Source organism: Cetorhinus maximus, chromosome 3 (genome assembly GCF_964194155.1).
Source record: "Cetorhinus maximus chromosome 3, sCetMax3.hap1.1, whole genome shotgun sequence".
NCBI lineage: Eukaryota > Metazoa > Chordata > Chondrichthyes > Lamniformes > Cetorhinidae > Cetorhinus > Cetorhinus maximus.
In genome coordinates this window covers 199508787-199523165 of record NC_135881.1, presented here as the reverse complement: position 1 = coordinate 199523165, position 14379 = coordinate 199508787, and the positions used below count along the sequence as shown (strand labels likewise).

The 14379-nt window shown below is 43.9% G+C and overlaps 1 pseudogene; it reads left to right on the top strand.

The window, feature by feature from the left end:
* The first annotated feature begins 11739 nt into the window (after positions 1 to 11739).
* On the top strand, positions 11740 to 11975 carry LOC144679224 (small nucleolar RNA SNORA53; annotated as a pseudogene).
* The last annotated feature ends 2404 nt before the right edge of the window (positions 11976 to 14379 follow it).

The following is a 14379-nucleotide window of genomic DNA, read 5'->3' as shown; positions in this document are numbered from 1 at the left end:
ATTTACAAATAAAATAAAGCAGACTGGAAAGCAGCTTCCCTTCTGGTCAGGATTTAGCCCTTTCGCTGTTCCAGTTTGATCCCCAATTAGGGAAAGATGAACTATTGATCTAGTGGCCTTCTGTGCCTGGTGGGCACCACGGGGTTTGGAGTGTTTTATTGACCTTTTTAACCACATTTTAATTTGGTGTTTGTAAGTTTCTTTGAAGATTGCTTTTTCTTTTTGCGGTATCCCTTTAAGGGGCTGCTTTTTTCACTTGTCCCTTGTTATGTTAATTTAGTTTAATTGGTTCAATCAAAAGAGTAAAGCAGACTGGAACCTGTGATTGTTGGATTGGAGTCACATGATATGTAATATATGTAAAAGCTCAAACGTACAAAGGGTACAGTTTGATCCTTCACTGCCTAGCCACTTGAGTTGTAACATCAGTCCCAGCACCCACACAGTGTAAAGGAGGCTGATGTGTAACATTTGGCAGCCTGAGTCTGTGGCCTTGCAGGCCAAGAACAAAGTGGGTATTATTTTTGCCATTGGCTAGATCTGTATGCCTAATTTTTCTCATCGTACTGGCAACTGGACAGATCCCAGGCCAATGTAGCAGAAATGCCCAGCTTAGATGTCATCTTCCCCCAACCATTGCCTCTCTGATGTGGATAGCCTTGTTTGGGGAGATTAAAGGATGAAAATGCCAATTAGCAACTGTACCAGCAAATGTAATAAGACTAATGCACCCGGCATCTCTAGGTGTACCTCATCCCCTGAGTCCTTGTCAAATTAGTTTTCTTGAGTGCAGAGTAAATTTTTAGATCTTGCAGATGGACAGCCGCTTCCCTTTGCAGCGGTCAGCCTTCTTTGAAGGGAGTTCTATCTGCTTGGATTCTTTGAAGGAGAAAGCACACTCGAAGATAAAAGCAAAATACTGCGGATACTGGAAATCTGAAATAGAAAATGCTGGAAAAACTCAGCAGGTCTAACAGCATCTGTGGAGAGAAAAGCAGTTAACGTTTTGAGTCCGTATGACTCTTCTTCAGAACTTGAAGAAGTTCTGGCTCCCAGGGATGGCAAGGTCCTGCTGATCTTCCTCATAATCCCTTTGTGAGACCCATGGTTGGAGAATGAACGCAGGTGCTACAAGGCCCATGAGTCTACCAGGGGAATATACAACAACCTCTCATCATCTTGAAAATATATCTTAAATGCTTAAACAGAGCAAGGGAGGACTTGCAGCATTGTGGAGTGTGATTGAGAAAAGACTGGTGAAATAGGGGATAAAAATTAGACTGGGCCCATTTCGTATAATCACGTCCACCATTCATACAAGAACAGGGTCAGTCACATTTTCCACTAAATGTGCGCAGTTACCTAGCACCTGAGCATATTAAAGGCTCCAAGTGCTCCATAGCCGCTTACCTATAGATGGTGCAATTACACATGATAAATCAGTAATAGGGTTGTAACATTAGTCACTAAGCCGCATAACAAAACACAGGGCTTATTATCATAATTACCTACAATAACAAGAATCAGTGGTACAAAACTTCAGCTCTCTGAAGTCAAAGGAACAACAGGCTTTTGGTATTACCCCTTCTGCACCTAGTTTATCTGCGCAATAATAAAGACTTGCGTTTATATGACATAATTCACAAAGTTTAAAAGTGCTTTGCAATCAGTTAAGTACTTCTCTAATGTAGTCTGTAAGATTTGAGTACGCAAATTGCAGATTAGCCAAAAAAGTCAGGATCATAAGTGATTTTAGAGCAGTTTATTAAGAAGCAACAGTTTAAATTTGATGCATAAGCTAAAAATACAGGAAAAATGTATGATCCATGACAGCTGAGGATGGTTTACCGGTCCCGGAAGGCCAACGAATAGATAAAGAATTTCTGTAGCTGGGGAAGGTAGTCCCAGAAAGATGATAGGGTCCCCCTTGTCCTCACTTATCACCCCACCAGCCTCCGCATTAAAATTGAAGAAGGTAGTCTCTTGCCTGTTCTGTTCCCAGCCGACTTCTCTACGCGTCTCTTTCCTCTCACGCTGCAAGGTGCTGGGAGGTTCTCTCTCCGAGTCTTCCTCTGTTTGAAGAAGACTGGTCTGCCTGGATCACTTTGAAAAACTATTTTCTATCCGAAGTGAGTTCCTCCCCCTCGAGGGCCTGTTGGTAGCCTTTTCTCAGACAGCTGGTTTATGTATCGGCCGTAAGATCCGACCTTATCGGGAATGCCTGTGCTGGAGACACGTCCCAATTGGCAGAGCTAACAGGCCTCAGCATGCTGCTGAGGAAGCTTTCTTCATAAGACTCCTATAATAATCAAAACATTTAAGATTTTATAAAATTATTATACAACAATTTCTTACAACTTAGCATTGTGCCTCTCCTGGTCAACTTCCCATCTTTTGCCATCCATAAACTTGAGCCTGCTGCCTACCTTAATTCACACCAAATCCCGTTCATCCACCAACCCTGTGCTCACTCGCCTACATTGGACTCCTGGTCCACCAGTGCTTCAAATGTAAAATTCTCACCCTTGTGTTCAAATCCTTCCATGGCCTCACTCCTGTCTCCTCTGGAACCTCCTCCATCTTTACAAACCTCTGAGAACTCAGCTACAATTCTGACATCTTGCACACTTCCGATTTCCTTCTCCCCACCATTGATGGCTGTGCCTCCAGCTGTCTAGGTCTGAAACTCTAGCATGTTGTCCCTAAAGCTCCCCACCTCTCTTTCCTTCTTTGAAACGCTTCTTAAAGCCTACTTCTTTGACAAAGCTTTTGGCCACCTGTCCTAATGGCTCCTTCTTTGACTTGGTTTCAATTGGTTTTGTTCTCTTATGCTCCTGTGACGCACCTTGTGACCGTTTACTACATTAAAGGCACAATGTTAATGCAAAATGTCGTTCAATATCGTTGAATGTGAAGCTTAGTCGCATTGGTCATTGTTTAAAAATAAGGGGTCGCCCATTTAAGACAGAGACGAGAAGAAATTTTTTTCTCTCAGAGGGTTGTGAGTCTTTGGAACCCAAAAGGCGGTGGAAGCAGAGTCTTTAAATGTTTTAAAGGCAGATTTAGATAGATTCTTGATAAGCAAGGGGGTGAAAGGTTATCAAGGATAGGCGGGACTAAGGTTACAATCAGATCAGCCATGATCCTATTGAATGGCAGAGCAAGCTCGAGAGGCTGAGTGGCCTACTCCTGCTCCTAATTCATATGTTCATATTTGGATTGACTTGGAAACTAATAAGGTTGTGCACTAAGCTAAATGTCATGAGTTTCTTCACTCAACTGATGTGCCCCCTGGTGCCATCAATACTGGGCATATATTGAAAGATACAGAGTAATATTATTTGGAAATCTCAGTCCATTAAAGGCCTGTCTCCTCTCGCTAGTGAAATCTTTGGTCTTCCCAGCTGGTCATAATCCTGAACTTTAATATCATCACATTACCAGTTTCTCATTGTCCTACAAGAGGCCTAGGAACAGATCGCACTTAAATGAAAGTATTGGTGATTTATTGTAAATATTTGTAGAAACATTACTTGCTTATGCCACCTGGCTCACCCTTGGTGACCATGTGAGCTTCTCTCTAACTTAATCCAACATTATTCTGGGCCACCTGAGGTTGTGGGGTCTGGCACGTTAGATGGTTGCTGCAGAAATATTGTGAACCTCCTGGGATGGAGGCTGCCGCTCTCCCTGGGCCTCAAAATCCGAGGATGGGCAGGTTGTCTCTTGGACATGGTCCTGCATACATGCCAGGGTTCTGCAGGGAGCAATTGGAATGCCTCCCTGCGCGTCCACCTTGAGAGAAAATAGTCTTTCAGTCATGCACGTCTACTAATCTACTGGAACTGGGAGCAGGATACTGTTTACCGGCCATCAGTGGGAGAACAGACCTGATGGAATTAGAACGATCATTGAAATCCTGAGAGAGGGTCAGCTCCAAGAAGTTTCTCTGTGCTCCTTGCAATCCAGCTGATATTGATTCCTCCAGACAATCCCAGGAGATTAAAGGTCTGTCTCCTCTTGCTAGTTCTTTATCCAATGCCCCCTAGTTTGAGTTGACTGACCTCCCTGGATTTCTCATGAGGCAGATCGAGGGGGGTTTGCAGATTAAACTGCAGCTACCTCTTTCTCCAGGCTATGTTGCCAATGAGTTAAGGCAGACCGAAGGCCAGTGGGTTCCACTGCCATGCCAGCCACCTGTCGCACATCTGGGGAGAGTTTTGCAGAGTTTCCATAGGTGACCATTGCTCTTATAACATCCTTACCTTCATTGTGGCCCGTGTGATGATCATATGTTGTCACTGCAGCCAAAGGCCTGAAATGTCTTACGCTCTGCTCAATTACAGCAGTTCACATCTGGATTTTACATCTTAACCCTGATCAGGTGTCAAGTATGCTTGATTGAAGCTTACTGGGTCCTTCTATAAATGTGCAGATTGGGGTCTGATGAGTTAATTGGACCCTGACTGCAATTTTAACTCTGGCCTGAGCAGTGAAACTCTTGTGGCTTTCCCATCCTGCCAGGTTGATGGAAGAGATTCACAGAGACATTTAAGGTGAGTATTGTTGCTTTACTTTCCTTGTGCTTCCCTACGTCCAAAGAGGAAAGTTTAGGCCTCTATTGTCCCAGGCTCCCCATCTCTTGTGGAAGAACCTCTCAAAACCTCTTCCTCACAACTTACCATCATGCTGGCACGCCTCCCTTTGACGCTGCCCAGAGATCTCACGGCACCCAAATTTCTGCATTTGCTTCCCACGACAACTAACTAATGCCGTGAAGTTGAGGAACGGGAGTTGAAATCATGCAGATCATACTGCTGAGGATGGGGAGGAGGTTGATATTGGCTCCACGCCACACCTATCTGAATCTCTTTCTTGGTTAAAATTCCCCTTATTTTAGAGCTACTGTGAAAAGCTTAAGGTGCTGGATCTGGAGTGGAGCTGTTAGCTGTAGCTGTGGACTGTTGGCTGCGTGAGAAAGATCTCCTGGAAACAGCTCTAGGCTTGGAAAAGATGCAGTTTGAATCAACCATCCAGTCAAGCCAAAGCTGGTTCTTAAGTTTTGGATTTCCACAGCAGAGTGGGAGAGAGTTTAAGAGGTCATGTGGTATGCCTTTATTAAAGCTACAGCAGCTTGCCTTGGGTAATAGTACTGGATTTTTATAGTTAAACATCTGTAAGGAAATAAAAGCTTCGAAATGTTAACTGTATTCCTCTCCGCAGATGCTGTCAGGCCTGCTGAGTTTTTCCAGGTATTTTTGTTTGTAATCTATAAGGAAATGTTGTCTGGAAGGTGTTTACTTGTGGGTCTGACCAAGGAGAGAGTCTTTTTGGGGGGAATGTTTTGTAAGACTAATTTTAACTGTGCAACTGTAATCTTATGTGCTTAAGTTTTATGTTATTCTTGTTAATAAAACTTTTACTTTTAATTTTTAAATTCCCAAAAGTGTTACTGGATTTCTTGCTGCTGAGATCAGTATGTTTTCTCGTTTTCAGAATACAAAAAAAAGGGTATGACCCATAAGCCAAGTTTCCCCCTGGGACTTGGTATGCACAGCAAAGTAACATCTGCTGTGGTCATAACACACGGCTTACAGATTTACAAATCATAGCATTCTTAACATTTTTTTAAGATATTGAGAGATAAATGAACCGAGGTGGGTAGATAGTGTTAGGATACAGACTAGCCATGATCTAATTGAATGGCAGTGTAGTTTTGAGGAACTGAATAGCCTTCTACATCGTTACATAATGGTGCACCGCTTTGTTGAATCGTTGCTGTCCACGTGGTATAGGTACACGCACAGTCCTGTTAAGAAGGGAGTTTCAGTTCAGGTTTTTGTTCCAGAGACAGTGAAGGAAAGGCAATATAGTTCCAGATTTGTGGATGGTGTGTGGCTTGGAGGGGACCTTGCAGGTGGTGGTGTTATGCAGTGATTTCACCCCATTTACAAAGACCAGAAACAGCAGTAGGGAGGAAGGGGGGGTGAGGCAGTCACGGAGAATATGCTACCCCTCCATGTTCCCCAAGAATTTCATCCTTTATCCCCCCAGCAGGATTCTTGCCAGCTCAGATCTGGTGCGAGGTCAATGGAAGCCCTTGTAAAGGTCCCAGCACCTAGAGAGAGGTAATCCTCTTTTCTAGTCAGATCTTTTATTCTGTATGGGTAGAAGGGGAGAGAGAAGCTTGCTGCAATTCTTTAAGCATTTTACAGTCTCCTTGTGCCTGGTGTCATGCAAAGCCGATTACCAACATGAATTACTTATGAGCATATTGAACTTTTTAAGGAAGAGTTGCGTGTTTTTAAAGAAATACAAGCAAGGACACTGAGCAAAAGATGGCTGACAATGTAAAGTGACAACTTTCTGGAAAATCCCTATGTTGATTATACTGACAGAACTGTCCTGAGACACCTGAAAAGGTGTCATATCCCTCTTCAAGCAGAGACACTTGAAAAGGGAGATAGGTAAGGTGCAAAAGACTGAACTTTAATCTCCTGTGGTTGCAGACGCAAAAGACTGATTTGCACGTCTCAGCAGTCGCTCAAAATTCCAACTCCTGTTGATTTATATCTCCGAATGTGTAAATAGTTCTGATATGGATGCAAGACGACTATTTCCCCTCATGGAATATATAGAGAAAATGGATGAAAAAGCTACCTGCAGGGCAGTGCAGGATGTTCTGGTGTTCTGCGAGAGTGTTAGCACAAGAAGGCCAATTAGTCCCCACTACAGTTACAGGTGAAGTTTCTCTCTCTCTCTCTGTTGCTGGAGGCAAGGCTCATCAGAATCAAAAAGGAAATAGAACAACCTCTTCAGCTACCCTGCAGAACCAAGTGTCTCCAAACCAACTGCGAAATTGCCAAAGTCAGCTCTACTGGAATCACCCAACTGAATGCCGCAGCTTACTGCCATCTCAAGCCAAGGACAAGCCAAATACTGAATCATTTTTTAAAATTTTAATTTGGACTCTTAACTTTTCATTTCTGATCTCTACGTATGAGTGTAGAGTTTTCTTTATTTTCCTAAGGTTTAAGTAACTAATAAACATACTCTTTCTTTGACACAAGAAAGCCTGGTTAAATTGGCTCCTTCTAAAAAAATAAATACATTTGGACTGGGAAAAGATATCCATGGGAAAAGGTACCCCTTTTAAATTAACCTGGCCGCAACCAACCAAGGAGGTTGAATGAAGAAGGGGAGCCAGCTTATTCTTCCTTACCCGGGAGCATAACAATAATGAGGTTCCGCTCAGGAAGCTAACGAATTGGGGGACCTCGCCTGAGGACCGGTCGGAACAATTTGGGGGCTCGGTGCCAGAATAGTTTCTACAGACAAAATGAAAGAATTGGCGTGGGAAAGTAAATTGTTCCTTTGAAACCAATTTTAAAAACCGTAAAATGTTTTTCTTGAGTCTGCCCTACTAAAGTGTAAAAAGTTGATGCCAGTGTTTTACACACGGAAGGGAGATTAGTTATGAAAATTTAACAGTTCTGTGCCTCGAAGAGTTAAAAGACCTAGTGAGGCACTTAGGGTTAGAATTTCGTCTGAAGTCAGGAAACCCGAAATTTTAAAAGTGGTGGCTAGCGGTCTACAGGTGTAAATTGAGGATGATGAAATGGATAGAGTTGCAGTAGAGAGATTAAAATTGGAGCAGCAGGAATTAAAATTTCGGAAAGGGAAAGGGAGAAGGAGAAAGAGGAAAAGGAAAGGGAGAGAGAAAGAGGGAAGAGACAAAAGGGCACGGAGAGGCGAGAGAGAATTTCAGGACAGAGAGAGGCACGGGAGTTTAAAGTAAATTAGCTCGAGCTGAGAGGCAGGAATCCTACTGTGTCCCTTGAAGGCACCACTAGCTCAGACTTAAGGGCTGAGGCAATCCCGTTTGTTCATTTAAGTTCAATGAAGCAGAGGTGGAAGCCTTCTTTATCTCTTCTGAACGGCTAGTTAAAGTGGCCAGTCCAACACCGGTCCCTGCTACTACAAAGTAAGCTTTCAGGAAAAGGTCACGAGGTTTACTCCCTCTTGCCTGAGGAAAGTGCTACAACAATGAGACAGCAAAAAAGGCTATTTAAGTGTGTACCAATTAGTGCCAGAGGCATACCATCAGAAATTCCGTACCCTCAGGAAACAGCCTGATCAGACGTACCTGGAATTTGAAAGGCTTAAGCAACTTGCGGACACTTAAAACAGAAGCCACTTACAAAAACTTTACAAAAATGGGCGGGATGAGGTTTCATGACTGAATAAAACAATTAAGCTTAACTTTCACTTAATGTCATTGTCACATGAGGGGACATGGATGGTAAAAGAAATTTTCCAAAGAATAACTTTTTCCCTTTGGGAACCGATCTCCCTGAGGCAGCACTTAGTCTCAGGGAGATCAGACAGCTCCCTCGCGCACTTCTGCATTTGCCATTTCCCCCCCACCCGCACAGGGAGTGCACAGCGCTTCCGTGTGGATGTCACGCTGGGCAGGCCTTAATTGGCCTGCCCACGAAAAATGGCGGTGTGCCCCTGATTCGGGGCGCCGATCAGAGGGCCGCCTGCCCACGCCCACTCCCGCACTTCCCCCCTGACGGGGGGGGGATATTTTGCCCTTAGTCTGACTCTAGACACACAGTAATGTGGTTGACCCTTAACTGTCCTCTGAAATGGCCATTCAAGGGCAATTAGGGATGGGCAACAAGTGCTGGCCTTGTCAGCGACACACACATCCCATGAAAGAATAAAAAAATCAACCATGATCTAATTTAGTTGCAGAATAAGCAGGAGAGGCCTATTCCTGTTCCTATAGAACTGGACTGCTCCATGGAGAGCCAGCATTGACTCAATGGGTCTAATGACTCCCTTCTATGCTGTAAATGACTATGACTATAATGTGGGCGAAACCTCCCATTTCCATTAATGCCAGGAGTGTGGAAATTGTACATCCTAGCCTGTGGTGTTTCAACTCTCAGGATTATTATACAGAAAACAGAAATCATCACTGGTGAAATATTTTAAAGACATTTTCATTTAGCGGAAGGCACTTTGTAACAAAGTTTCTAGGGGGCATAGTCTCTTGCTGTGTTCGGTGCCTTTCCAAATGAACCTTCTCCATTTTGGTCAGTCAAAGGCCAAAGTCTCCCATGAGTTGGCAGGGATGTTTGACATCTTCAGGGATGCTTTGAGGATATCCCGAAAGTGTTTCCACTGTCCTCCTGGGAGTCTCCTGCTGCAACCAAGTTCCATAGAGCAGTTTCTTCAGGATCTTACTGAATGACGAAGAAGGCTTGAGGGGCTTTACAGCCTACTCCTGTTCCTATTTCTTACGCTCTTATGTGCAAAGGAATTATCAAAGTAAAGTTGAGATTCCTGAAAAAAGACATTTTGTCAAAGCTTTTTGTCTTGCACTCATCAGGACAATCACAAGACTACCAATGTCAGGGGAAGCAGCAACTTTATACTGTATGAGAAGAGAGTGCTGATTGGTTGGCATTGTCATGGAGAATGCACTAGTTAATGGTGACTGGCAGTTTACTGCCAAGCATTGTTAGAAATCAGAGTTTGACCCTGATTGATCTGAGGAATAAACCAGCGAATGGCCATCACTTATTTTGTTTAGCTGAAACAGGCGCAATATGTGTACATGTTCTTTCTGTCTGCAAAGAACAGGGCCCTGTGTATTAACGTATGTAGCTTCCAGTACACGCAAATGTGCCACACATTCAAGCCCGATTGACAACCTTAAATTGGTTATTGGTGTTAATTCTTAGCACACTGAGGATTATTTAGCAAATGTTGTCCAATCGCGGAATCACGTCTGATGTTTGACACTGTGTTTCGAGTTTTACAAGCACGGGCTGGTTGGGTACAGCCTGTACCTTGCCTGTTGCAAACAGTGGAAGAGCCATGCTGTTTGATAAAATCTGCCAGTCTTTGGAACGTACGGCCTACATCCTAGCATCACACTGGCACTGAAATTCATATATCACATTATTCATTTGTGTGATAGGCAGAATGTCTTTTTGGCTTGTCGGCAGCATCCTGTTAGTGGCGAACACCACTCATGTTGCTACCGCATAGGAGCAGCATCAAACAGCTAGCTTCACCTACTCCTCAGATTTTTGAGATACCTTGCCCTTCCAGGGTAATCTGAGGTAGACTGGGCATTTTTCAGGGCCAAAAGTGATGGCCTTATATACATATGATGATATACAGCACAGAATGATCTGGTCAGGGTAACCATTATCCTGCAGGATGTCTTTGATGCACTCTATTTCGGCATTAAGCTTGCATGGTGAGCAAATGGCTTAGGCCCTATTTATGAGGTTGCTGATAAGGCCAATCTTGTAGTGCATGGAACTGTAAGAATCCCAACGCGTATATTGGCCAGTGAAGGTAGACTTGAGGTAGACTGTGGTAGAGAACCCCCTGGCAGATTTCTCAACCAGTACGTCAAGGAAAGGGGAGTTTATTTGACTGTTCCATTTCAAAGGTGAATTTGAGCACAGGATGGAGCCAATTGTGATATGCAAGGAAATTATTACACGTGGTGGGATTTGAATTCATATCCCCAGACTATTAACTTGGGCCTCTGGATTACTAGTCCAGTGACACTAGCACTATGCTACCTTCTTCCCCACATTAGCTGTAAATTACTTAGGGATATCCCACAGTTGTGAAAGGCATTACATAAATGCAAGTCTTTTTTTTGTGTGTACCTAAATTTACAAACTGCTGACTGTCATCCTAAGGGCATCAATGAACACAAGGAAGGTTTTTCTGGAATAGGAATGAGCTGAGAAGTGATAAAATAAACCCAGGCGACCACAGACTGATCACTTTTATATCAGTGACTGTTTTTATTGATCAACAGAATCAATTGTTAGGAATAAACTCAATGGTTACCCATATGGAAATAATCTATTAGGTGGCAATGGATATGACATCAGGAACAGGAGGTCATCCCTCCTCAATATCTTTGACTCAAATACTAATTAGGGGATTGTTGTCAAGCTAGGCAGATTTATAAGTGAAAAAAGCCAGAGGCTGCTGCTGTGCTCCCTATTGTTACTGATCCAAATAAATGACCAGAATTCACAAGTTGATCAAGCAGGGTGGAACAGTCAAATATGGTGAAACAGCCACACTACAAAAGGACTTAGATAATAATTCCAAGTGGACAGAATTTTGGCAGGTGAGGTTCAATACAGATTAATGCAAAATGGTATATGTGGGAGAGGAAAACATGTAAACCTACTTATTCAATACATGGTGTCATATTATCGATGGGTGACATTAAATATATGACTACAAATATATGACTCATGGTCTTCATATTTATCCTTTGCTACTAGATTATCATAGATTATATGGAAGGTTTACCTTCTTGAGACTGTGAAAGAATTATGGATCTCCTTCCATTCTCAGAGCTAGTCAAAACAGGATTTAGCTCATTACTGACATCATGCCATGAGGTTTCCCATGGGGTTATGGGGGTTATTATCCCATGGCTCATACCTATAACTCTCTCTGCCCCCTCCCCCTCCCCAGCTCAAACCAGCTCTTTGGACCTATTTCTCCGGTCTCTTGAGCAACCCCCCTCCATTCACCCCACAATCGGCAGATATGCCTTCAGCTGCTCAAGCCCCACAGCCTCAGATTTCCTGCCTAAACTCCCCATCCTACCAGCTACCTCTTTTTCCCTGAGGACTCTTTGCGAGTTCTACTTCTTTGGCCTCGAATCTGTGTTTTTTTTTTATACTTCTGTTTAACGCCTTGTGATGTTCTCCTATGTTGAAAATACTATCCAAATCAACAGTCATCAACACCGCAGGTGACATTCATCAACTTGTGGTTGTACAGTCAAAGGTGCTTGAGTCATCTGGCATGTTAAAGTAATATACCTGCACGGTAGCCCCTCAGTTCTGATGTGAACAATCTGTTACTCCAGGCTGTTGCTGCCATCAGCACTTTGCTGCTGTGTGGACATGTTTATCAAAATCCATCTGGTTTAAATATTGCAACATGCGGTTGATTTAAAGAGGGTATTTGGAGGGCCAAGTGGCTCGATCGTAGTCTACACTTTATTTGTTGTGTAATGTAGCCACAGCAGAAAGTTAAACCAGACAAAAATCAAGTGAAACATTTTTATCTTGTGTATGAGGTGGACGTGGGTAATATTTCAAGTTTTTAATCCCTATTTGTGAATGAGAGCATGAAGGAGGGAATAAGGGAAACAAAAGGTGCAGTTAAAAATCATAAGGGTAAAACTATTCAATTGAACAAAAGGAATTCAAGATCCCAAACAAACTAAATAAAAAGAAGAAATGCTTCAGTAAATGGTAGGCTGTTGTGATCTGGAATGTGCTGCCTGAAAGGCTGGTGGAAGCAGACTCAACAGTAACTTTCAAAAAGGAATTGGATATAGACGTGAAAAGGAAAGAAAATATAGGGGAGGGTTTTCCCCTTGTCGTGGCATTCGTGGCAGCCTGGCCTGGGAGTGGTCATGTACAGGTCCACCGCCCGTGATTTCACCCTAGCTGGCCAATTAACAGCCAGTCAGCGTGAAACGCGCGCTGAAAGGCTCAGCACTGCCTGGGTTGGGGGGGTGGGTAGGGGGAGGAAGGTGAGCATGGAAATCAGCGCATGTGCGCAGGTGCGCTCAGTGAAAGCTCCCTGGAGACACAGAGCTGCCACAGGGAGCTGAAGGTTTTTAACATTAAAAATAAAGGGGAGAATTGTGTGGGCGTGACGCGCACCCGGAAGCACTGAGCGCTCCCTGTGCGGGCAGGGAGGAGTAGGCTGAGTCAAGGCCTGAGCTCCTTCATGCATGCACGTGAAAGAGCACAGAAATCTACCTGAGAACAGAGCTGCCTAAAGTGTAGACTACGATCTAGCCACTTGGTCCTCCAAATACCCTCTTTAAATCAACCGCAGTAATAACTGGAGATTAGTATGATGTTAAAAAATTTTAATAAAGAAGAAAATAAAATTTAAGACACGTCCCCTCATGTGACAGTGTCACATGAGCTGAGACATGTCAATGAACTTTAATATAAAAATGTATTTAATTTATAAACCCTTCATGAAACCTCATCCCGCCCGTGGATGAGGTTTCAAGATAAATGCGAAGGCCGCCTGGGCTCTTCGCCTGCCCCCCGCCAACCTTAAGGTTGGACGGGCAGCTCAGTTAATCACTTTAATCAGTTTTTAAATGGCCTTAGTAGGCCTTTGACAGTTCGGCAGGCGCGCAGCTGAATCTGGGTGTGCGCCCGCCGAACAGAGGATCAGAATTACACGCGGTGACGTGGGGACACGCACCTGACATCACCATGCGTCATTCTACACGTCGGTGAGCGGTGAGCTGGCCAACGTTTTAAAAAATGAGGCAAACATACCCCCTCATGTGACCCTGTCACGTGAGCAGGGACATGTTGAAAATGAGTTCTGATAACTTTTATTTACTTTTTTAAATCACTGGTTGAAACCTCATCCCCGCTGATGGATGAGGTTTTGCAAAAAAATGCAAAAGGCCGCTTGGTCTAATCGCCCGCCCGCCAAATGAATGGTTGGATGGGCAGCGAGAAATTCTGCCTGAAGAGGGAAAAATTCTACCCGTGGGATTATGTGGAAAGAGCCAGGCAATTGGGGACTAAGGTAGAACTCCGTCAAAGAGCTGGTCTGGACATGGATGGGCTGAATAGATTGCTTCTGTGCTGTAAGATTCTGTGATTCTATACCACAGTCACTTCACAGGGGTAACATAAGTATTAAAAGAGGGTAAGGCACCTGGGCACTTTTTATTTATTAATTCAGGGGATGTGGGGCATCGTTGGCTGGGCCAGCATTTATTGCCCCTCCCTAGTTGCCCTTTGAGAAGAAGTTGGTGGTGAGCTGCCTTCTGGAGCGGCTGCAGTCCCTGGAGCACATTTTACTAATTGAATTATTAGAATGAATCGCTGGATCAGCACCCTTCCATTCTCTTCATTCCTGGCATCCATTGGTGTGGCTTTTCTGGTTGGTCGTTGAATGCTGGATTAGTGTCCTCTCTAAACGTAGCTCAGTTAAGAAAAAATAAAGTTACAGAAGCCAATATTGATGTGGTTGGATTTACGCCAGACCTACTACCTTCAAACACTCCTACTTAAGAGATAATGAACTGAGGTGCTTTTCCCCCACCACCACCTCTTTGAATTTGTTTTTCTTTTTCTTAGAAACCAGTTTCTCCGCCTTTCCCTCTCCCCCTCTCTCCCCCTCTCTCCCTCTCTCTCTCTGCCTCACCTGTCACCCAGGTTTGTGATAAAGCGCCGCGGTGCGTGTCACAAAGCGAAAAGGCTCCAGCCTCGCTAAGCATCCGGTAATTGCACTCGGTGGACCTGTCCAAGCCTGTCTCCT